Source organism: Ursus americanus, chromosome 18, assembly GCF_024610735.1.
Source record: "Ursus americanus isolate L20-20 chromosome 18, mUrsAme1.1.p, whole genome shotgun sequence".
In the NCBI taxonomy this organism is placed as follows: Eukaryota; Metazoa; Chordata; class Mammalia; order Carnivora; family Ursidae; genus Ursus; species Ursus americanus.
The window spans coordinates 19,447,393-19,469,815 of NC_142144.1; the positions used below are offsets into that span (position 1 = coordinate 19,447,393).

Consider the following 22,423-nt stretch of genomic DNA (forward strand, 5'->3'; position numbering starts at 1 on the left):
GGCACAAGCCCCTGCTCCATTCTTGCAGGTTGGGAAAATCTGCCCCTAGTGGTAAGAGGGAGTCGGGACACCCCCACCCCCTCACCCCCCACCCCCGGAATTTGCTTGGCCCTTTAAATCCAGCTGAGCACCCATTGCCAACACAAACCCAGCAACCACAGGGCCCTGGGGACTCAGTGAAAAGTAAGTAACCAGCTAAATCTGAGATTGAATTGCACCATTTTTATTTTCATCTGGGATTTCCAATAAAACAGTAGCCGCAGATTTATTCCTACCAACCGGAGGGAGAATATCCTATTATGTTAAAATATTCTGTCCCCCAACCCTACTAGCAGGGAGAGACAAGAGAGTGCCGGTTCTTAATCGCTTTTATTTGGGGTTGGGGAGGGGGGATGGGGAGATAAGGCTGACCAAATGAAAATTTCAGAAATCATAAAATTCTGGTTCAGATGGAGAGACTGAGGCCCGGGGCCAGGAGGGAGCTGCCTGAAGTCTCGGAGGACTGAATGACAAACACCTGGAGTTCCTGACCCCCCCCCCCCAGGCCAGTGCTGGGGGGACCTCCGCTGCAGCGGCTGAAGTAGGCTGTAGACATGGAAAGAATGCGGGTCGTAGATGCATTCCCTGGCGTTGTCAAAGCATTTATAACAACAGTAATCACAGTTAGAATAATGCAGGTTCCAAACTCTGGCACACACGTGTTTCCAAACTGAGAATCTTTCCAAGTTTAGAAAGGTCATGTAGCGCATGTGTTCCATATTTTGAAACAACCCTGGCAGGGTCTGGAGAGCCCCCCACCTATCCCGCCCCCTCCCCCAGATTCAAGCACAGTGATATTTCCACAGTGAAATTCATGCAGTCAGCCCTATGGAGGATCAACAAAGACAGAACTACTCTCTTCTCCCTTCAGGTCAAGTCCTGCCACCTCACCAGTTATAAGAAATCGTTTTGTTTTCAAGTTTTTTGAATTCAGGGTTGCGGACCTAAAATTCAAACGACAGCAGCTACCTTTTGACCGTATGTTTACGAGAAGTTGCAAACCAGATGGCGGACTTCAAACAGTCAATATAGAAAAATAAGAGGATTTCACCCAAAGAAGGCCAGATTTCAGCATGTGAAAGCAGCACTCAGTCCCACATGACCACAGTCAGCTACAGCTGCCATTCCTGCTTCTCCACAGTCCCCACTGCTCCCTCTTGCCCTATACCCAGCCCTCCAAGCTGGCTCCCAGGGGTATCCAGACTCTCTCCCCCAGCTAACCTCCCGTGGGGTGCCAGTGTATGCACATTTAACACTTCCTATCCGACCCTCCTCCTGATGGGTCCCCCAACACACATACACAAGATCCCCGTTTTACAAGTGAGGCAAGGAGAGTCAAAGAATGTTAAGTCATTCATCCAACATCCCACAGCTACAAGCCCAGGTCTGGGTCACTTCAGTGCCCACCTCCCTCAGCTCTGGAATATTTTCTCTCCCACCAACATTCAGAAGAGCCAATCGGGAAGTGAGGTAAACCCACACAGCCCCCACCGCCCACATGAGGGAAATGCAAAGATGAAGGACAAATAAGGAGGTAGAAATGTGAGGCCTGGGAGGGAAAAATTAATGGGATGCTGGTGTATTATTTCAGTGGCAGAAACAAGAAAGCGGAAAATGGTTTGCATATCATTTCACTGGGAGCAAAAGAACAGGATCAATTACAGCCTCCTTCCGACATCTTGCATTCCTCAAAACTTCTGTGGAAAGTGAATGGGAAGAAGTTGTTTTAATCTTCATATCGTAAGAGGCAGAAGGGGTGGAAATTCTGCCCCCGAGAGCTTAAAAAAATTGTAAAATCCCAAATGATCTCTCATCTTTCAGACTCAACTCAGGGCACGTTATTTCTAGCATTTCGCACATATTTTCGTTTTTGTTTTTTGTTGTTGTCCTTTTCCTTCCCAGTTTCACCCAGAGTCAACCACATGTGGACAGTGAACATGGGGCTGGGTAGAAGAAAAGATGCTCTGTCTCTGGCACACCTGGTCATCTCCACCTACGTTTCCCTTTTATTTTGTTTGTGATCTTTGTGCTTCTTGCCACCAGTGGCAATGCTCAATTTTGTTTTCCACCAGTTTTTATAAAACAAAGACAAAATGCTAAAAATGTTCAAACAGTTGTCCAAACATGGAGCGCCTGGGTAGCGCAGTTGTTAAAGCGTCTGCCTTCGGCTCAGGGCGTGATCCTGGCGTTCCCGGATCGAGTCCCACATCGGGCTCCTCCGCTGGGAGCCTGCTTCTTCCTCTCCCACCCCCCCCCCCCCGCTTGTGTTCCCTCTCTCGCTGGCTGTCTCTCTGTCACATAAATAAATAAAATCTTTAAAAAAAAAAAAAAAAACAGTTGTCCAAACAAATCCTTGCACAGAAACTCGGGCAGAGCAACAAGAGAAATGGAGCCGCTGGCAGGAGGAGCACCCGCTGGGCACGTGTGACGCGCCCAGTGACCAGCGGGTCCGCGGAGCTGATATGGGTGGGCATATAGGCGGATGACATGCGCAGGTGAGAGATGTCCGAGACAGCATGTGTCCGTATCACAGCTCCCGTCGATCACGGCACATCGGCCTGGCTGAGCCCAGACCCACTGTAACGGAGGGACAGCCCCACAGGCCCTCCCCAGCCCCGTGGAAGCCCACAGTGCCGAGCGCACTGACCCTGAGTTGTAGAGATCCGTGAGATGCCAGGCCAGCTTTGTCCGCGTCCTCGCAGCTACCTACAGCTTGAATTAAGCTGACCCTCTGACATAGCCATTTTCCAAATACCAGCAATTTCCTATGATTCAACCTAAACCACAAACTCACCTTACCCAGTGTAACCTGACCTGATCCCCGATTTGAACTGAAGTTAAACAGCACACAGTGTAGCATCAGATAGACGGTCTTGCGTTTGGAGCCCTGGTCCTGCCGTTTCCTAGCTGTAGGATTCTTGGCAAACCACCTGCACTCTCAAGGCCTTGGTGTTCCCACGTGCAAAATGGCAATATGCCAATCCCCGGACGGATCTCGTGGGACCAGCGAGGTAACGTGTGTAAAAGTACCCAGCAGGGACTCAGTTCCGATCGCACAACAGATGAGTGAGAGGCACGGCTGACCTTGCACTGCCCCAGGGGTCTCCCCAGCCTGTCTCAGGGTATGATCTGAATCCCATGCTGCAGGTCGGCGTCTCATGAGTGTCCACCAGACCCCACGGCGCTGAGGCTTCTTCCAAAGGGCTGGTCGAAATGACCTCCAATACAGTGGTAAAGCTGACGTCCTAAGCACAGGCCAGCTCTGGGTTAACCGCTGAAGCACTGCCACTCTACTGTGGCTGCCACCGGCCTGTGTGCTCTGCCCGGCTCTGTGTGGGTCTCACCGTGGGCAGGCTCCTGCCTTTCCCCGGACCTGAGCTTCTCACTGGCAAAAACGGGACGGGAAGCCTGAGAGTTAAATCAGGTCATCTCCTGCTGCCCTCCATCTCTGGGACTGTATGTGGAGCTGACCCAACCTTAACCAAACCCTGCTAGGGCAAGTGACATGGGGCGGGGCACAGTGGGCCCACGAGAGACCCTCCTCCTCAGGCTTACAAGGGGGGGGGGCGCGGGTAACAGGCATCCATTGCGCCCACCCCCCCCCCGCTCTCTATAAGGGCACCTGCCCCCCTTTGTCAGCCCCATCCATTCCTTCTACACCAGTTTCTCCGTAGGACCCGGGCAAAGCTATTTTTGGTTTCATTCGACCCTCCTCTTCCCTCCCAAATGAATGTTAAGTTGTTCTTTTCCATTCTCTTATTAAGGATTTTCTTGGAAAGAAAATATTATTCCAAACCCAGAAATTTTATTTCTGAATTTGTGCAAATGTAAGTTGTAGGACATTAGCTGCATTTCACATTTTGTGCAAATGGCAGAAACAGGCAATTCGTGTGCTACGGGATGGGGGCTGGCCAACGATTTCGATAAAATAAACCCTTTTTTAATTTAAATGCTAATGCACTGAATTAAAATTTAATAACTGAGGAAATTGAAAAGCCGAGCAGGAATATTGGAAATAAATCCAAGCAGAAACAGCTGAAATTAAAAATTCTAGAGAGTGGGAGGATAGCAGCTAAGCTGTCTTATATGATTACATTTTTTTTTTTTTTCAGAATGAAGCAAAAAAAAAAAAAATCCTATCTCTCGCTGGCTCTAGGGCAGTAAATCCACAGTGCTGTGATTTATTGCTCAATTTTCCTGAGGGAAAAAGGCTTTCTTTCATGCTGAAATATTTCATAAATTTCAAGCCAGCATAAATTCTTAATTTAAAAGTTATGGAGGTCACATTTAGTGCACTGGTACGGTTCCAAAATCTTAAAGGAATAGCAGCGACCAAAAAAAAAAAAAAAGAGAGAAAGAAAAAAAAAAAAGGCAAAAAGGAGGGGTAGAATTTACTCCTTTTTTTTTCTTTTTTTCATTTTGGTTTTAATTCACGAGTTGAAATTTCATTATTAAAGATTCCTCCTGGATGGATGGAACCCAAGCACATAGGGAACTGGTATGTGTTTGGAAATCTGTGCAAAAGATGAAGAGATAAAGATTTAATTCAATTATAAAAAGGCTTTTTTTTTTTTTTTTTTTTTTTTTAAAGCCACTTGAGGAATTCTGGTAAAAATTTCCTCCCTTCACTGCCCGGGAAGGGGTGAGGGTGGGGGAGGGTGGCCAATGTAATTGCTTCTCTTAGATCTCCAATCTTTTGTGCACACTGATATATTCATTTGTTATACAGCTGTTCAGCGGCGGAAAGAATGCTGGGGCGCCCATAATTCTAAGCAAATCAATCAAAAATTAATGATTTGTCATGCTTGCACAATGGAGGAAAACAGCTCCATGGGTCCTGGCTGCCTGATCTCGAAGAATGAAATGCCTTTCTGCGATAAGAGAACCGAGCCAGAGGCACGGCGAGGCTGATGTGTCACTGCAAATGTGGGTGCTCATGGTCCCCTGAGCTCCGAGAGGATGGAGGAGGGCCACCATCTTGGAGAGGGCATCTCCAAGATGGTGCCTCTGCCAGTCAATCCCAGGACAGACCTAGTGAAGCACAATTCCATGGTGGTGTAATTAGGATCTTGCCTTCTCCTTCCCCCACTGGAAATTGCTTCCTCTTGGGGGACATCAGTGACTCCCCCATCTCCCCCATCAGATTTGATGTGTCCCCGTTCACTGTTCCCCCAACACTCCTAACCCGCCACCACCAGCACTTTTCACCAACTCCATGGGATGGGGACCACAGTTCCCCAAACACCTACGTCCCCTCAGACCACGTGCTCCTCCTGGATGAAGACCACATCCCACACATGGCCATGACCCCAGCACCCAGCACGGGGCCTGGCATGCAGCAAATATTCAGCAAGTAGGGCTGAATCCCTATTATTAATAATTAATTATTATTTCTCGGGAAACACGGATAACGAAGTTGCTTAGATGAATAATGAACTACACTGGCAACCAGGATGAAATTAACAACTGATCCTAAGTAATCGATCACTCCTTTGATCATTCAACAAATATTCCTTGAAAGCCTACTGTGCTCAGCTCTGGAAGGACAACCTCAAACCCACTGGTGGACAATTCCAAATCCCCAACATTTCCTGCTTCTTGGCTTCTCTTCACCCTTGGAAGGGAAGAGTGAATGTGAACCCACGAGATAAGTTCCCTGCATGCTCAAATGCCTTTCAGGTCCTGTATTCTTTCTGAAGTCATATGAATGTTATATTCACAAGTAATCAAATGCACATTACTCCAAACTATGCCTGTGTACGTCATACATACATTATGTTTGAATATAAAAATACTGTTTTATATTACCAACAGGTACCACTGACCCTGTAGGAAGATGCTCAGCGTCAGCAGGGAGGGAGGCCAAGGGCAATCACCTGGAGGCCTGCAGGAGGCACCGCACCGGTGGGATGCACCTGCCAGAGCGCCCCCCCCCCCCCCCCCGCCGCCAAGAGGATCACTCAGTCTCCCACTATTTACTGAGGATGGGAGGACAGTGGGTCCCAAACAACTGGAGCCTCAGTTACATACCTCTTTCCTTCCCAACAGCCAATGGATCCCCAAAATTTAACTCCAACTTTCTGTCTGTCCCATTGAGGCACAAGACTCAAATCAGGGGAAGTCATTCACTCATCCCAAAAGTATCTGATGAGCTCCTTCTATGCATCAGACATTGTTCGAGGCAGTTGGGATAGATCCCTGCCCTCACAGCGATTATACTCAAGTTGGGGGAGACAGCAGCATTAGGTGGAATAAATCAGTAAAATATATCCTATGCTAGAATCTCACCAGTTCTGTGAGGGGAAAACAGAGAAGGGGAAGGGCAATGAGAGCGCAGGGGCAAGGGAGGAGCCACAGGCTGCAATTTTAAGTCAGGCAATCAGAGCATTAGGCAAACAATGGAAGGTAAGGGAGTCGGTGTCTGGGGAAAAGGGAATGACCAGTGCAAGGACCCAGGGGCGGGCAGGAGTGTGCCTGCTGTGCTCTGCCAACAGCAAGGATGTCATGAGTGAGGAGGAGAAGGAGAGAGGTAAGGGAGGCTGGCCCACGCAGGCAACCACCCAGAGGGGCCAAGTGACCTGCGCAAGGTCACACAGAAGGTCAGTGGTTTGGCCAGGGCTCACACATCTTCTCACCCAAGTCAATGGCCGTTTCCTCTACACGCTGGGCCCCTGGTGTCCAGAAGAAACAAGTCAAACCTGGCCCCAAACAATGGAGGTGAACTTTGCCTACTGAACCATCAGGCCCCAACTTGAGCACAGGCCGCCCCTACTTTTGTTCACCAGGTGTTCTTGAAAAACACCTATTACGGGCGACTCTGCCAATGCCAAACAATAGCTTTACACGGTACAAAGAGGATCCCACTCCCAGGAAACTAAATATATTATAAATTCCCTAATTAGACCCTGCTTCTTAGATCACCTTCGGTGATATGATTCTAGCATGCGGTGCTTGGTTTTTAATTCTGTATTTGCTTTCCACCCGGACGTGGTTACTCAAAGCCGCAGACGGCTCAAGGGTCCAAGCTGAAGACGGGGCTGCTGGAGAAGAGTTAAAAGAAGGAGGTATTTCAATGGATATTCGTACCTTGCACAGGAGATGTGTGATTCTGAGAAAGGCCATGGGGAGGACTCAGACGCAGTTCCTCGTCATTCACCCAGACACTACCTATCAAGTGCCTACTGTGTGCTGGACACCGGAGTTGTTACTGGGAACACAATAGCAGCAAGAACAGTGGGGGAGATGGGCAGTGATTACTTAATTATTTCCACGCTATCAATTTATAATTACCAACTGAGATACATGCTCTCAAGAGGAGGGCCTAGACTCCACAAGCATCTTTGACAACAGGATCCAGTGGGACTGCAGGGTTGGGAAGAGCCTCCCCGAGGGAGGGATGCTGGAACAGGGCCCACGGAGCTCCTGCTCAACACGGGGGGAATGTACGGTCTAGATGCAAATGAAGCTAATACAAGCTGGGTGCCAGGGAGCAAAGAGAAGGGTACCATCTTGCCCAGCAGGGAAGCCTGGGTCCCTGAAACCTGCAAGGCCGCAGCCTTCTCTGAAGGCCTTGACCTCTGGAGGAAGGGACCAGCCCACTGATGGGTCCAGGCGCTGATCAGACCCCAGACCAGAGCCTGGAGGCCAAGGGAGGCCCAGACATATCATCAACTGGCCAAGTTTCCAACTATGAGGGAAAACCAAGGGAAATGACCAGGGTCTTTATTCCTCTTGGTTACGATGCCCCTCTGCTCCTCCCTAAGCCCTTACTGTCTGAGGTCAAGTGTCAAGAAATAAATCAGGTTTCCTAGGGATGGAACCAGCATGGTTCTGTCGGTTTCAAAGCCATTTCCAGGTACAGGCAGAACCCTCCCTCTTTGGTGGACAGCCAGCCAGACTGGAGCAGGACCTTAAGGCTGATATAGTCATCACCACCACCATGGTCACATCCATCTCTGTCGTACCATCAACAGCTGGTGATTACAGAGCACCTGCAAGCCAGGCACAGGACTGTGAGCCTCACGCCAAGGCTCCCAGGGCTGCCCTAAAGGCTTGTGCACCTCTTGAAGAAACCGCCGGCGCCAGGACAGAGGCAGGGAGCCCAGCATGGAGGCCGCCATCACCTTCCAGGGAAGAGATGGCAATGGTTGGGGACAGCAGTGGAGAGAAAGCTCTAGAACAAAGGGCTACTGGGAGCACCAAGGATCACCTAAGACAGCGTGTGAGGAGCACCGGGGCAGAACTGGCATGCAGTAGTCACTCAATAAATCGCAGGTTTAGAAACAGACAAATAATGGCAGCTGCTGAGAAACTCCTGTCTGTCTTAGACTGTGCGCAGAGGACGAGGTCTCCTCCAGGCACAGACCTGGACATCCGGGAGACACAGAAGTGAAAGATGAAGCTACCTCCATGCCCGGGGCTTGACTCGGGGCCCTGAGCAGGACGGCGGCGTCCTGACCTCAGGCAGGAGGGGCGGCAGCCTCCCACAGGCTGCCATGCCTGACCTGCTGCCCAGACCCCAAGCCTCGTTCTCACCTCCAGCTCGGCTGGAGCCCACAGCGCACATGCGGATTTACACGGCCCATGAGAAGTCCTGGGTGTTCCGTGCATGTAAATTCTATTCGCCCAGCTGCACTGCATCACAACGGGGTCTAAGGCTGCATCCAAAAGGGTGAGGCTGTTCCTGGGGTCAGGTCCAGCAAGGTTATTGGTTTGGGTTTTGCTTTTTAATTTTTTATATTAAAATAAATCTAACAGAGTTCCAGAGAAACTATGAGAAGTTCCCTTCTACCTCTCACCCAACACATGAAGGGCTTCATGCAAGGGCAAAACATGGTCAGAATTGTGTCTGCAAAAGGGCTGCTGAAGGGCCTCCAACAGGGAGAATACTAGCAGCCCTGGAGCAGCCAGCATCTACTGAGCTCCTCCTGTATGCCAGGCCTGGGCTCAGGCATTGGGTACACCGCCTCATTGAATCTCCTCAATCACCCTGGGTGGCAGGGACGGTCCCCAGTCCTGCAGTCCAAGTCGGGTCCCAGAGGCTTGCAGAGTGAAATGACCGGCTGGAAAGAGGCTCAGCCAGGTCTCCAACCCAGCCGCTCTGATTCCAAGTCGTGTTCTCAAACCCGAAGCCATGCTGCCTCCAAGACCCGGCGGAGTGACCTTGGCAAGTGACTTTCCCATCTTTAAGAGTGGACACGCTCCTCTGCGTGCATAAATGCTGCTCTGTTTGTTTTCTTTTCCAAAAAGAAATGCGTCTCGGTTCTTTACAGTCACACAGTTAATCTCTCAATTTACAAAAGAGCAAGTCATGTGACTGGATTCCACAAAAATTCTCTCTCCAGGTTTATGATTTTACAGAAAACTCCAGGGAAAACCGCCTGGAGCGAGTTAAAACCAGATCAGCCATAAACCATGTCCTGGTACAGCCTCACCAAGCCAAGACTCAGATTACTCATTAAATATGTGATAAATATTCGCTTCAGATCAGCAGGAAGTGGGGGGGGGGGGGTAAAAAAAAAGAAAAACTCTTTTGCTTCACAAGGGGGGAAAAAATCCCTATTATAAATAGAGAAAGTTGCGATCTCTAAATTAGGGAACCTGGAATCGGGGGGATGGGGTTTTTAAGTCACCCCCTTAGGTATTTTCAAGTAGGGCAGTAAAGAAAAAGGCTACTCCTCAAGTCTCTTCAAGGAGATCAAAGGAAAGGGCCTGGGCCTCCTGTGACCATGGCCACAGTGACGCTAGCAAGCCCAGACAGGGAAAAGCAGCAACCTTCCCATGCCAGGAGACCCCTTCCTCTGCCTGCTGGCACAGGCAGATTCTGCCCCCCGTCTGCCCACCTGCCCAGGGAGGCTGCCGGACGGACCACCTCTCAGAGACCTTCCAGCTCGGCCATCTGGAGTCAGGCACCCTGGGCTCAAATTCTGCCCGGTGATGTTTCAGGAAACAGCACCTCTCAGCCTCAGTTTCCCCCGATGTAAAAGGGAGGAAAAAATCCCCATGAAACACAACTGCTGGGTGGATACAAAGGTAGAAAGTCCGTGACATGCTCAGCGAGCGCTAACAAGGCTACGTGAGCCACAGATCTGGAGGAGGTCGGCATGATTACCCTGATGGTGGTGAGTAAAATTAATACATTTAAAAAACGAAGAAACCCAAACATAGTCTGATCCCTCCGGCGGGATTTACTCAGCACAGTATCTCTCCACATAGAATCTGGAGCGGGATGGCCGGGGTTCAAGCCCACCACTTACGAGCCATGTGACACTGGGGAGGTCACTGAACCCTCTGAGACTTAGTTTCTTCACCTGTCAAAGGGGGATAATGATAGTACGCCCTGCACAAGGTTACGTAGGGCTGAATCAGTTAACCTATATAAAGCTCTCAAAACAATGCCAGGTGCATAGTAAATGCTCTATAGTTATAATTAAAATGATTTCTCATTTATTGAACTTTAGCTATATAATTACCACTTATTAAAATTCAGGCAAGTCCTGTTTTCCTGAGCCTCAGTTTCCCTACCTATAAATTGGAGGATTTTGACCAGGTGGGTTCTGAGGACCCTCCTAAGTCCTGAAATTTGCTGATTCTTGCGTTTCTACTGTCTTTGACCACGCTGCCTCACCGCCCAGACTGTGGCGTGCACGGAGAGGCTGGATCCCAGGCCCTGCCCCACAAAGACTTCCCTGACCACAGGGACAACTCCTGGAGCACCAAGGGCAGGCCCGAGTGCACCTAGAAACATACCACCCTCTGTAGCTTTGTTCCCAGCCATACTGCAACATTTCCATGAGGGCGGCTAACTTTTTAGGGCTTCTCCGTGGCTCCACAGCACCCAGAGCTACGCTGCATACAGAAGGGGCTTAACAAAGGTCAGTCGATTGGTTTAAAACCTAAAGGAACTTGCTGCCAATATTTAGAGAACCATGGGGATGAATGCGGTCTAGGGAATCATCCAGTCCCAGAATGGCCAACGGGTTGTACTTTCAGTGCCAGGTCTAATCAATCATTAGTGGCCCCCCAGGCAATGCGTTGAAAAGGATTCCCGGGCCACATGAGAGCTCAGCTAGAGAGAGTGCTGTGATTGATTATTGATGTCCACAGTGAGCACGGTAAAGTTGGGGATGGTAACATGCTTGCTCCCCCTAACCACTCCGGTATCCTCCCTTTATAGAGAAACCCAGGTCTCCTGGCCCCCAAAGCACCCTTTATCCAGTCACCACATTCCCATTTGCAAAAACATTCCTATATGAAAGAGGAGCTGTGTGGCCTTTTAAAATTCAGGGTAAAGGGACACCAAAGACAACAGAAGACCAGAGACAAAAGAAATCCACAAGGGGGGGGGTGAACCTGCATAAAACATTGGACTTACTTGGGTTGTGAAACAAGACTAATTACAGAAGGGCAAAGGAGTGCTCCAAGAAAGACTTTACTCTTTTTAAAGAAAGAAAAGTCTGGAACACTCGCTCAAAGTAGAAATCTTACAAATTCCTATTGCAAAATAACTCCTGGTCAGCCAACCACACTCTCTATAAATATATCACAAGATCAACAGCCCAGGCAAATGGGGGAGGGGGAGAATGACTGCATGAATTTTTTAAAAGTCAAAATAGTCCCTTTCGTAGTTGGAAAGGAAGGAGTTCACCCATTTCCCTACAAAATGAGAGGCCCAGGAAGAAAAGAAAGATTTTAATTCCTCACGTTCCAAGGGGTGCCTACTGAGAAATCTACACAGCCATATTCTTTTGAAATTATTCTACCATTCTGTTTTCTTTGCAGGGGGGAAAAAATCTGGTACCCTGAATTCATCAGGGCATCCATGATCTTGTAACAGCTCCCATGGTATTATTCAGAGTGGGAACAGCCAAATGCTCTAATGGGCCTGATCCAGGATGCCCTGGCAGGGTCTGGACCGGAAAAAGAGAAGCCAATCCAGGCATTTAAAATGGAAGCGATTTAATATAGGGATTTGAGGACACAGGTGATGAACGGGCTGAGATCAAACAGGGGAAAGGAAGGCAACCAAGGACTAGCCTGGAGAGAGAAAGGGAAGAGATGGTGTTACCAGAAGTTGCGGCCGTTCCGCAGGGGCTGCCCAATGGGAGTGGATCCCAGAGGCAGCTTATACCGAAACACTGCGAGAGGCAAGAATGAGTGGGGACAAATACCCTGGGCTGGTCCCTTCTTCCCACCTTGCAGTCTCCCTGCTGGGCATCCTTCCGGCTCAGCTACTTGAAGGCCAGAGGGCAAGAGCACCAGGGAAATGCAGGTCCTCGTCAATCAGAGCACGGCAGTGGAAAGACAGGGACGGAGCTCAGGTCAATCCAGCAGCTGAGCAGCTCAGATCAGGAAGCTCCTGGAGGACACGACCACTTGGTAGCAATGTCCTGCGCAGCTCACCAGGGGGTCCCCGAGTCTAAGCTTCCCCGTAAGCGCTGTAACTTCCTCACGGTCAGGACCGTCTTCCCCTGAACTGGGTCATCTTCTGCCCCAGCCAGCAGAGTCACGGCTCAGACCTGAAGGGACCCCGGAAGACTGAGAAATGGACTTCTGGCCACCCAGTCCCAGTCTCCTAACACATGGGATGTTTGCATGGCCTTCCAGCATACTTTTGCTTCCGGCCTTTGCTCAGAATCTACAAGGGACAGCAAATTCATAATGTGAAGGCTACTTGTTTCCAACCCATCAGTCAGAAGACCCCAGCACCGAGGAGATACTCCAGAAGCATCTCCTGACCAGACTGGGAAGACTATGTTTATGGGGGTCATGAGTGGAGGCTCCGTGGTACCAAAGTCTGATGCCAGCTAGCGGGTTGAGATGGAAATGCTCCTAGGGCTCCAGAACTTTCCCCCTTCAGGACCTCTACTCCAGACTCCAGATCCACACTAAAACTTCGTGGTGGTCTTTTTTGAACCTTGTCATGAAAGAAAAGAGTGTTCCTGTCCTACAAGGTACAGACTCAACCCTACGAACCTCTCCACCCTGGCTGTTGCTAAAGGCTTGGTTTCAAACTACATTGTGCAAATAAAGCTTTTCCCTTCACTGACAGCTCCATTCCCACCTCCCCCCAGCCACAGGACCAATCTCCCTCTCCTGTTTTCTTAAAGCACTTACTGCCTGGGCCATTCAAATCGTATTGATCAACTGGCTGGTACAGTCAGTCATCTTTTTATGGCCTGTCTTCCAAGTGGGAGCATACATCTTCTTTGGGTAGAGGCTGTGCCTCTGGGTTCCCCAGTGCCCAACACATGGCCCAGCACGGAGAGCACATCAACATGGCATCCTTAACGGGGAAAATGGCTCAGGTTCCCAGAAGCCTGCTTCTGGGGTGAGGCAGGAATAACACAGTCTATTAGTGCCCCACATCTGTTCAGTGATCGGCAGGACTTTTACACCCATTACTTCATTTAATTCTTTACAAAGTTGGAGTCATGATTTCCATTTCAGAGCAGAGGCAGCAGAGGCAGCAGAGGTGAAAGGACTTTGCCCAAAGTCAGTAGTTGCTGGCAGGGCTGAGATTCAAACCCATGACTTCTTCCAAGACAAACAGCTAGTTTCTTCCCCCTCCTGGCTCTCGTCTCCCTTTCCAAGATTCCCTGTCTTGCTTCTCTTTCCTGAAATGAATTGATTTAATGAAATCATTAAGTGATAAAAAGAGTTAATAATTGTGAAGGCACTTAGAACAGTGCCTGGCACAAAGTGCTCTGTGAGGAATGGCTTCATTGTCATGGTCATTTCTCCATCACCGTAAAACTCAATTCAAGAAGTCAACCCACCAGAACACCAGCAGTTAGCAAACCTCACAGCCAAAAGCAGCAGAATATGGAAAATGCCCATATTTCATTAAAACGGGCAAATTACAGAATGTCAAATGACTTATCAGTTAAGAAGAGACATTTAAAGATATCATACAATTCTCAGAAGTCTACCCAAAGCACGGCCCTCCTTGTACCAGATAACCACCAACACTTTATTCAAAATCAGGCCAGATTCTCCCTTCCTAACTGACCTCTTGGAGAACACCTTCAGTGCACAAACTACAGTACTTTCTCATCAGTGCACGATGTTTTGAGCCAGAAGGCCTGACATACAAAGGAAAAACAAAGGCCCAGAGTGGACGTAACATGTCCAAGTCCATGTATGTCTGAATACAATGTACAAGGCCCTTTCATGAGTGCCAGACTTAGTGCTCCCTCGCTGGGTCCAGTGTGGGGCTCTGCAATCATGGGGCTGAATATGTATTTTTGCTGAGGCACAGAAAGATTAATATTCCAGTTTCCAGCTCATGACCTGGCCCAAAGTCTTCGGGCCAATAAAACAAGTCAGCAGCTACCAGGCTCAGCGAAGACAGAAGGCAGCACTGTGTCATGTCAAGTTTCCCAAATAGCGTTTTTCTACAAGAATCTCCAAAGCAGCTGTGTGCCCTCAGCTGTCACATCCACTGCTCTCTCTGTCTAATTGTGACTTGCCACTGTCACAACTGTGTTGCCAACTCTCATCTCCTTTGACCTAGTAATCCACTTTGGTGAACAAATTCTATGAATATTGTACAAAAGGAGGAAAGAGATTCATGCACAAAGATGTCCACTGCATTATTTATAATAAAAACTGGGGAACAACCTATACGCACAACGTAAAAAAGTCTCTACTTACGAGGCAATCAGAATGGATGTTCGCGAACAGTGGAGAGCTACATGAAAAATGCTCGGGCATTATGGTGAAATGACAAGCACAGAATCAAAACTCTCTGTGTAACTTTGTATAAGCCAACTCCCAAAGCACTTGCTCTGAATGGCTCAGAAATTCTTCCTCCTTCCTGCTTAGCTTTCTATCATCACTGCTTTTGAGGAAAAACTCATTGTACTTTAACGGGGGCTGCACGTCTACAAAGCAAGGTACCAGGAAAAGGTGATTTCCTGGGATGCCACCCTTCTCCAAAATGAAGACGTGTGACTCTGCAAAGACATCCTTTTACAGTCTGTGGTCGACGAGGAGGGCACTTGAGTAGACTTGGTGGCTGAACCCACCTATACACCCATCCACGGCAAAGTTCAGCACTGCGGGCATTCCAGCTCCCCCTGGGAGCTGCCCGAGATGGCCTGCAGAGTTCGTTCAAGTGCTAAGATGTTCTCTACCAAACTCTGGGGGAAGGTAATCTTCAGCTGACCGCCCTTTTCATAGAGGAGCCCCTGACAGTGAGGTTTTTCTACTGCACACAGCTGCACCCACAACAATTACGCGACTGCGACTGAGTATAGAGATGCTATTATGGGTCAGCAACTCCAAGAGGCTCGTTAAATACGTTTGAACTCCTCCAACACCCTCAATTAACTAGCAATTAGTCATCTACTTTACAACTGGAGCAACTGAAGTCCTGACAAGTGCAGGGACTTGCCATGATCGGGAAGTGGAGCCCCCAAGTGAGAATGTTCAGAGACGAGCCGTCCAACCGCATGGCACAGTATGAAATGTGAATGGAGGTCAGATACCTTTAGTAAGCCATCTTGTTTTATCCTCACCACGTAACTGTGCGGTGAAGAATACTGCTGCCATTTTTCTGGGTCTTCCCCGAGTTCCTAATACTGTTGTGATTTTATAGATAAAGAGACAGGCTCAGAGAAGCCACCTGACCAAAATCACACAGCTGGTAAGCAACAGGGCCAGTATTTGACATCAAGCTTTTCTGGTCCCAAAGCCCACACACTCGGCCATCCTGCCACACCTAACGCCGTCAAAAGGAAACAAAATGAGAGAGCTATAAGGAGTCAGACTAGACACCACAATATAAGGAAGCATGTCCAGAGGCACAGAGGTTGCCCAGAAGTGGTGGGCTCCCATGGACAGTGTGCCGTCAGAGGGTAGACAGCCACATGGTGAAAAAATAATCAGTGGTTATGAGGAAAAGGATGGGTGAGCTCCTAGGGAGATGGGGGTGACGGGGAATGAAAGAGGTGGTGCTCTTTGCCAAGAGATTCCAGTTCCGGATTCTTCTGGAAGATCCAGCCCTTCACTTCTTCAGACCGGCCCTAATTACCTAGCTTTTTTTTGTCCTCCGTATGTAAGGGCCGCCATCTTTTAGTGAAACGTTGCGGACCAAATATTTCATTTCCTTTATTCCCCTCTTCCTGGCTTCACAAGTGTAGTAAAAAGTTAATGAATCTATAAATTGCTCACTGGCTTAAAATGAAAAAAAAAAACAGTTAATGGAAATTTTAATGAAAACGCCCCATCCGCATAACTGATGGCAAACCCAGGCCCAGAATGCCTGGCACTGCATGGCCCAAACCAAGTGCCATGAAAGCTTGAAAACATTTCCTGGAAGAAAGTATATCAGAATGGGAAAGGAAGAAGTAAAATAGTCTCTACTCGCAGATGACATGTTTTATATAGAGAAAATCCTGAAGACTCAACCAAAACACTATTAGCTCTGATCAATGAATTCAGTAAAGTTGCAGGATATAAAATTAACACACAAAAATCAGTAGCATTTCTGTACACTCACAACAAATTTTCTGAAAAAGAAAAGAAATCAATCCCATTTCTAATAGCATCAAAAACAATAAAACACTTAGGAATAAATTTAACTAAGGCACGGAAAGAGCTCTACTCTGAAAACTACAAGACCTTGATGAAAGAAATCCAAGAACACACAAATAAATGGAAAGGTATCCTGTGTTCATGGACTGGAAGAATTAATGTTAAAACGTCAATTTTATTACCAAAAGCATTTTATGGATTCAATGCAATCCCTATCAAAACTCCAATGACGTTTTAATAGAAGTAGAAAAAACACTTCCAAATTTTACATGGAACCACAAAAGATCCCAAATAGCCAAAGGAATGCTGAGAAAAAAGAACAAAGCAGGAGACATCAACTTCCTGGTTCCAAGCTATACTATAAAGCTACAGTCAACAAACAGTGTATTACCAGCATTAAACAAACAAACAGAGCCATGGAACGATATCGAGAGTCCAGAAATAAACCCAAGGATGTACGGTCAACTAATACTTAACAAGGGAGCCAAAAATACTGAAGAATGGAGAAAACACAGTCTTTTCAATAAGTGGTGCCAGGATAAACGGATATTCACACACAAAATAATGAAACTAAACCTATACCTTATACCACCCACAAAAATTAACTCAACATGGATTTGATTTATTATTTTTTTTAAAGATTTTATTTATTTACCTGACGGACAGAGACAGCCAGCGAGAGAGGGAACACAAGCAGGGGGAGTGGGAGAGGAAGAAGCGGGCTCCCAGCGGAGGAGCCTGATGTGGGGCTCGATCCCAGAACGCTGGGATCACGCCCTGAGCTGAAGGCAGATGCTTAACAACTGAGCTACCCAGGCGCCCCAAACATGGATTTGATTTAAAAGCAAGACCTAAAACCATGAAACTTCTAGAAGAAAACATATATAGGATAGAAATAAAGCTCTTTGAAATGGGTCTTTGTAATGATTTTTTTGGACCGGATACATAAAGCACAAGCAACAAAATAAAAAGTAAACAAAGTGGGACAATATCAAACAAGAAAGCTTCAAAACAGCAACAGAAATCAACAAGGTGAAAAAAGACAACCTACAGAATGGGGAAAAATATCTGCAGAACATACATCTGATAAGGAGTTAATATCCAAGATACATAAAGAACTCCTACAACTCAACAGCAAAAACGTAAATAAAAAAATAACCCAATTAAAAAATCGGCAAAGGACCTACAGAGACATTTCTCCAAAGAAGATATGCAAAAGGCCAAGGGGTCCATGAAAAGATGCTCAACATCACGAGTCATCAGGGAAAGGCACATTAGAACAACAACGAGCTATCACCCCACACCTGTTAGAATGGCCAATATCGAAAAAGACAAGAGATAACAAGTGCTGGTGGAGATGTGGAGAAAAAGGAGCCCTTGTACACTGCTGGTGTGAATGTGAATTGGCACCACCTCTACGGAAAACAGTATGGAAATTCCTCAAAAAATTAAAAATGGAACCACCGTATCATCGAGCAATTCCACTTTGGGCAACTTATCCGAAGGAAATGAAAACATTAACTTGAAAAGACACCTGCACCCATGTCACTGCAGCACTATTGACAATCGCCAAGACATGGAAACAACCTAAGTCCAGCGATGGATGAATGGGTAAAGAAGTTGTGGAGGATGCACACCATGGAATATTATCTGACCATAAAAAATGAGGAAATCTTACCATTTATGACAACATGGATGGACCTAGATGGTATTATGCTAAGTGAAATAAGTTAGAGAAAGACAAATACTGTATGATTTCATTTATATGTGCAATCTGAAAGAGAGAGAGAGAAGAAAGGGAGGGAGGAAGAAAGGAAGGGGAAGAGAAGAGAAAGAACCAAAATCATAGAAAAAGAGATCCGACTCTTGGTTACCGGAGGTGGAGGGGGGGGGGAGAAGGAATTGGAGGAAGATGGCCAAAAGGTCCCAACTTGCAGTTATAAGATAAAGAAGGCCTAGGGATAGAAGACCCAGCACGAGGATTATAGCTAACAATGCGGCATGGTATACAGGAAGGTCAAGAGAAAAAATCCTCAGAGTTCCCATCAGAAAAGAAACAGATTCTTTTCCTTTTGTTCTTTTTCTCTTTATTGTATCTATGAGAGCAGATAGATTTAGCTGAACCTACCGTGGTCATCATTCCATAGTATGCATAAACCAAACTGTCACGCTGTATGTCATGGATTATACAGTGACATACGTCAACCATCTCTCAATAAAACTCGGGGGGGGGTGTGGGGAGAATGGGAAAAGAATCAAGAGGAAAGTGGGGTTCCACGCTCATGGACGTCTGAAAAATGAGAAAGTCCCCAGGCTTCGAAGTGGCATCGTGAGTGACATCTACCCTAAAGGAAATATCGTCAGCAAGTTCGATCAGCACACTGGGAAACCCCAGTTTGAGAAAAAGAAGTGGCACGGGCCCACACTGTTCTGCGGCATGAAGCCAAAGCTCAGGACTCAGCTCCCAAGATTGAAAAAAGTCGTGACAACTGAAAAGCCACCACATATTGCTGGGATTCTCAAGAGGAGAATCCCATCATCGACATAGGGTTGCCCAAGCTCCCTTCCTCTGAAATGCTAGAGTTGACAGGAGAGGGTATTGTATATTCGGGGAAAAGGCCCCCAGGCCATCCAGGTTCACACCCCCATTCAAAAGTACTGCTCCAATGTCTGTGCTATGTCAGGCACTGAGCTAGACCATTTACAGATTTTGTTTCTGATACGCCCCCTACAACATGGAGTATAATATGACCATCCTCACTTCAAGCTGGTAAGGAAAAGGAGGCTCAGAGAAGTCAAGTGACCACCTCGAAGTCACACAGCAAGTCCTTCCCCATCCAAAGCCTCCAAAACGAGACCTCCGGCCTCCATTCAAGGCCCTCCAATCCAACGACGCCCACCTGGAGCCTATGTGGTCTTTCTAAGATACAAGCCTGACCCTCACCTTCTCCTCTTTAGGCCCTTCCCAGACTCCCCTCTTCTTGCCAAGGTAAACACCATGCTCTGTCTCAGCCTTCATTACCTAACGTTTCGGCCACACCAACGCTTCTGTCCCCCCACTCCCTTGCTCACCACCTGCTCACTCTCTTCCCCATCCACCCAGTCCCATCCTAGAATCACTTCCACCAGGAAACTTCTTGACATCCCCAGCTACCCTCCTCTACCTCCCTCCCATCTCCACCCAGCTCCCCAAGGCAGGGTTGGAGCCCCTCTGATGTACCCTCTGCCCAGTGGTCCCACTGCTCAACTACCTGCCGGCCTGCCTCCTTCCCCAGGCCGTGGGCAGTCCCAAGGGGGGGGACCCAGGCCTCTTGACCCAGCATGGGGCCTGGTCCGGAAGAGACCCGGGAAACCCTGAGAATGGGCAGGGTGGCAGGAGGTGTCTCCCTGCGGCATCCTTGTCACACGACACCCTCAAACCCTGGGACCAGGTCCAGCTCTGCCCAGCCTTTCCCAGCCTCCCCGAGGAACAATCGCCTGGACCTGCGGCCATAACACTTCCTCTAACGCTTTCAATCCCCTCGCTGTTTGCTCCTCCCTCAGGGGCTCTACCAGGATAAACGTGGTTGAGACCACAGAGTCCGAGACACGAGGACCAGGAGCAGCAGACAGAGCCAGAGAGCCACAGCATGGGAACAAGAGTGCCACAAGCACAAGAGTGGGGACGGGCCTGCATTTGTCCTATGGCCGGTCCAGCCCAATGGCAAAGCGAGCCGCACGCAGACACCAGCCCGCCAGCACCCGGGGCCCTCGAAGAACTGCACAGGGACAAGAAATACCTGGAAACTGTAACAGCTGCTTTTAGTTTCCAGAGATTTTTTGAAGCCTCTTTCTCTTTGTTTTTCCCCTAAACCAGTTACAATTAGCATTGAGGGATATAATTACGTTGTTAGTCTAATTGCCTGTTTGAAGCAGGATCTACGGGGGTTTAATGGAAGATTTGAGGGGGAGGGCAGATAAAATAAAAAGTCGGGATAATCACAGAAGAGCTGTGTCATGTGACTCTCCTCCCAGGTAGAGACGAGGCCTGAACTGCGTCAGAGGCCAGGGAATTGTGTCCTGCGCCAACTCCCTCGCCCGACGGGGCGGGGAACGGAGCTACCGGGCGGTGGCGCGACTTCACTGGAAATTGATTTTGGAGACGCTGACCTAATTAATCAGGAAACGATCTTAGAAAGGCCCTCGGATGCGGAGCCTTTGCACTATTATTGTCAGTGACACACTTACACATCGGCGGGCAGTGTCTTCCCAGGTGGAGCAAGCGTGGTGGCAGCTGCCAGGGCAGCTGCGGAGCCCGAGACCTGCCTGTCGCTAGGGGACAGTGGGCCTGTGCAGGAGACACAACTCAGAGGGAGGGTCCTGGGGACACAACTCAGAGGGAGGCAGCTCTGAGCTCGGGAGGAAGAGGAACATTCTCCTCCAGGGGATGAGGACTATGGAGAGGTGAGCACCTCAACAACAGAGGCATTCAAGGGGGACGAACTTGCGGTGAGGATGCAGAGGAACCAGCCGTGAGGAAGAACCCACTGCCTCGGAGGGGCTCTACAAACAGCTCCTGTCTCCAGACCACAGAGACAAAGGGGGTGTGGAGGAAGAGTGAGGAGAGAAAGTCCTCTTCATGTCGGAGGACACCTCCTGCCTTCCAGCACTGACCCCCCGAGTTATGGGCCTTCCACTCTGAAGACCAGCCCTTGCATCTGCGTGGCAATGGAAACGTTCCTTCTCTAATTGCTTTTTTCCAAATACAGGCAGCAATTTGCAGTAACCAGAAGCTACTTCCATATGGGACAAGTAAAGCTCCGATGGGTTAAGTCAAGAGCAAGGCACTCCCACCACGATGGCCTTGCTGTTCCAGGGCCTTCTCCACCATCCCATTCAATACAAGTACACGTCTGGCCTGGAGACCGAGGAGCCTGCATTCAAACCCCATCTCTGCCACCGTGAAGTTCAGAGAACAGGCAGAGATCAACTGCCCCCCAGTCCTTCAGCTGCCCACCATGGGGAGAAGGGGGGGAAGAGGATCACCTCACAGCATCCCCCCAGTTCCAAAACGCAGGACAGCAGGATGCTTCCCTACCAACCCGGGAAGTACAGAGATAGTAACTGCACCAGACAGGACTGACCCTGCTTACATGCCTCCTAAAGCTGCTGCCCCTGGTACCACCACAAAGCCAGGGACTCCCATCTGCTCACCCCAGTCTGGTTGGCTCCTAGCACAAGGCCTGGCATGTGGTGGACACCAAAACTATGTGGATGGATAAATGCCACAGAGTGGGCATTTAACTGGCCACTACCAGGTGGGTCTGTCTGATGAAATGACACATGTCCTTTTAATCCAGTAAGCTTGGGTCTGAAACATCCCAGCCTCAGGGTCGGAGAAGGCGGCCTCCAGATTCCTTCCAGAACCTTCCACATACTATGGCCACATGCGTCCTCTGATCTGAGAATGGCATAGCTGTGAAGCCTGGGTGTCCTCAGCAATTCTCTTTAAGTGTGAAGTGTGAGGATCTGGGTTTCCAGACAAAGACAGACACTCAGACGCCATGGAGTTGGGCAAGGCAGCCCCTGCTTCCCGCCCATGCCGCGCCTTCTAACGGACTTGTGCCTAAACTGTCATATTTCAAATCTCGGGGCTGCCTGGGAGAAATGAGTTCTACCGGGTTTTCTGCATTTTCCCCATTCAGGGTTGACAATGGCCATGGAGTGTGCTTGAGGCCCTCAGTACAAAGGGAGCGAAAATTCCGCTGCGCCATTTATGAGGCTGCACCACACATACGACCCGGAGCAGAAAGACTCATTGAAATCCAATAAAGATGAGGGGCGGGGGGAGGCTCCTCTGTTCCTG

At 48.7% G+C, this 22,423-nt stretch overlaps 1 protein-coding gene across 16 annotated transcripts in view; it reads right to left on the minus strand.

The window, feature by feature from the left end:
• ZNF618 (zinc finger protein 618) overlaps positions 1 to 22,423 on the minus strand; it is a 177,740-nt gene that overhangs the window by 82,420 nt on the left and 72,897 nt on the right. The gene's annotated exons all lie outside the window — the stretch shown is intronic.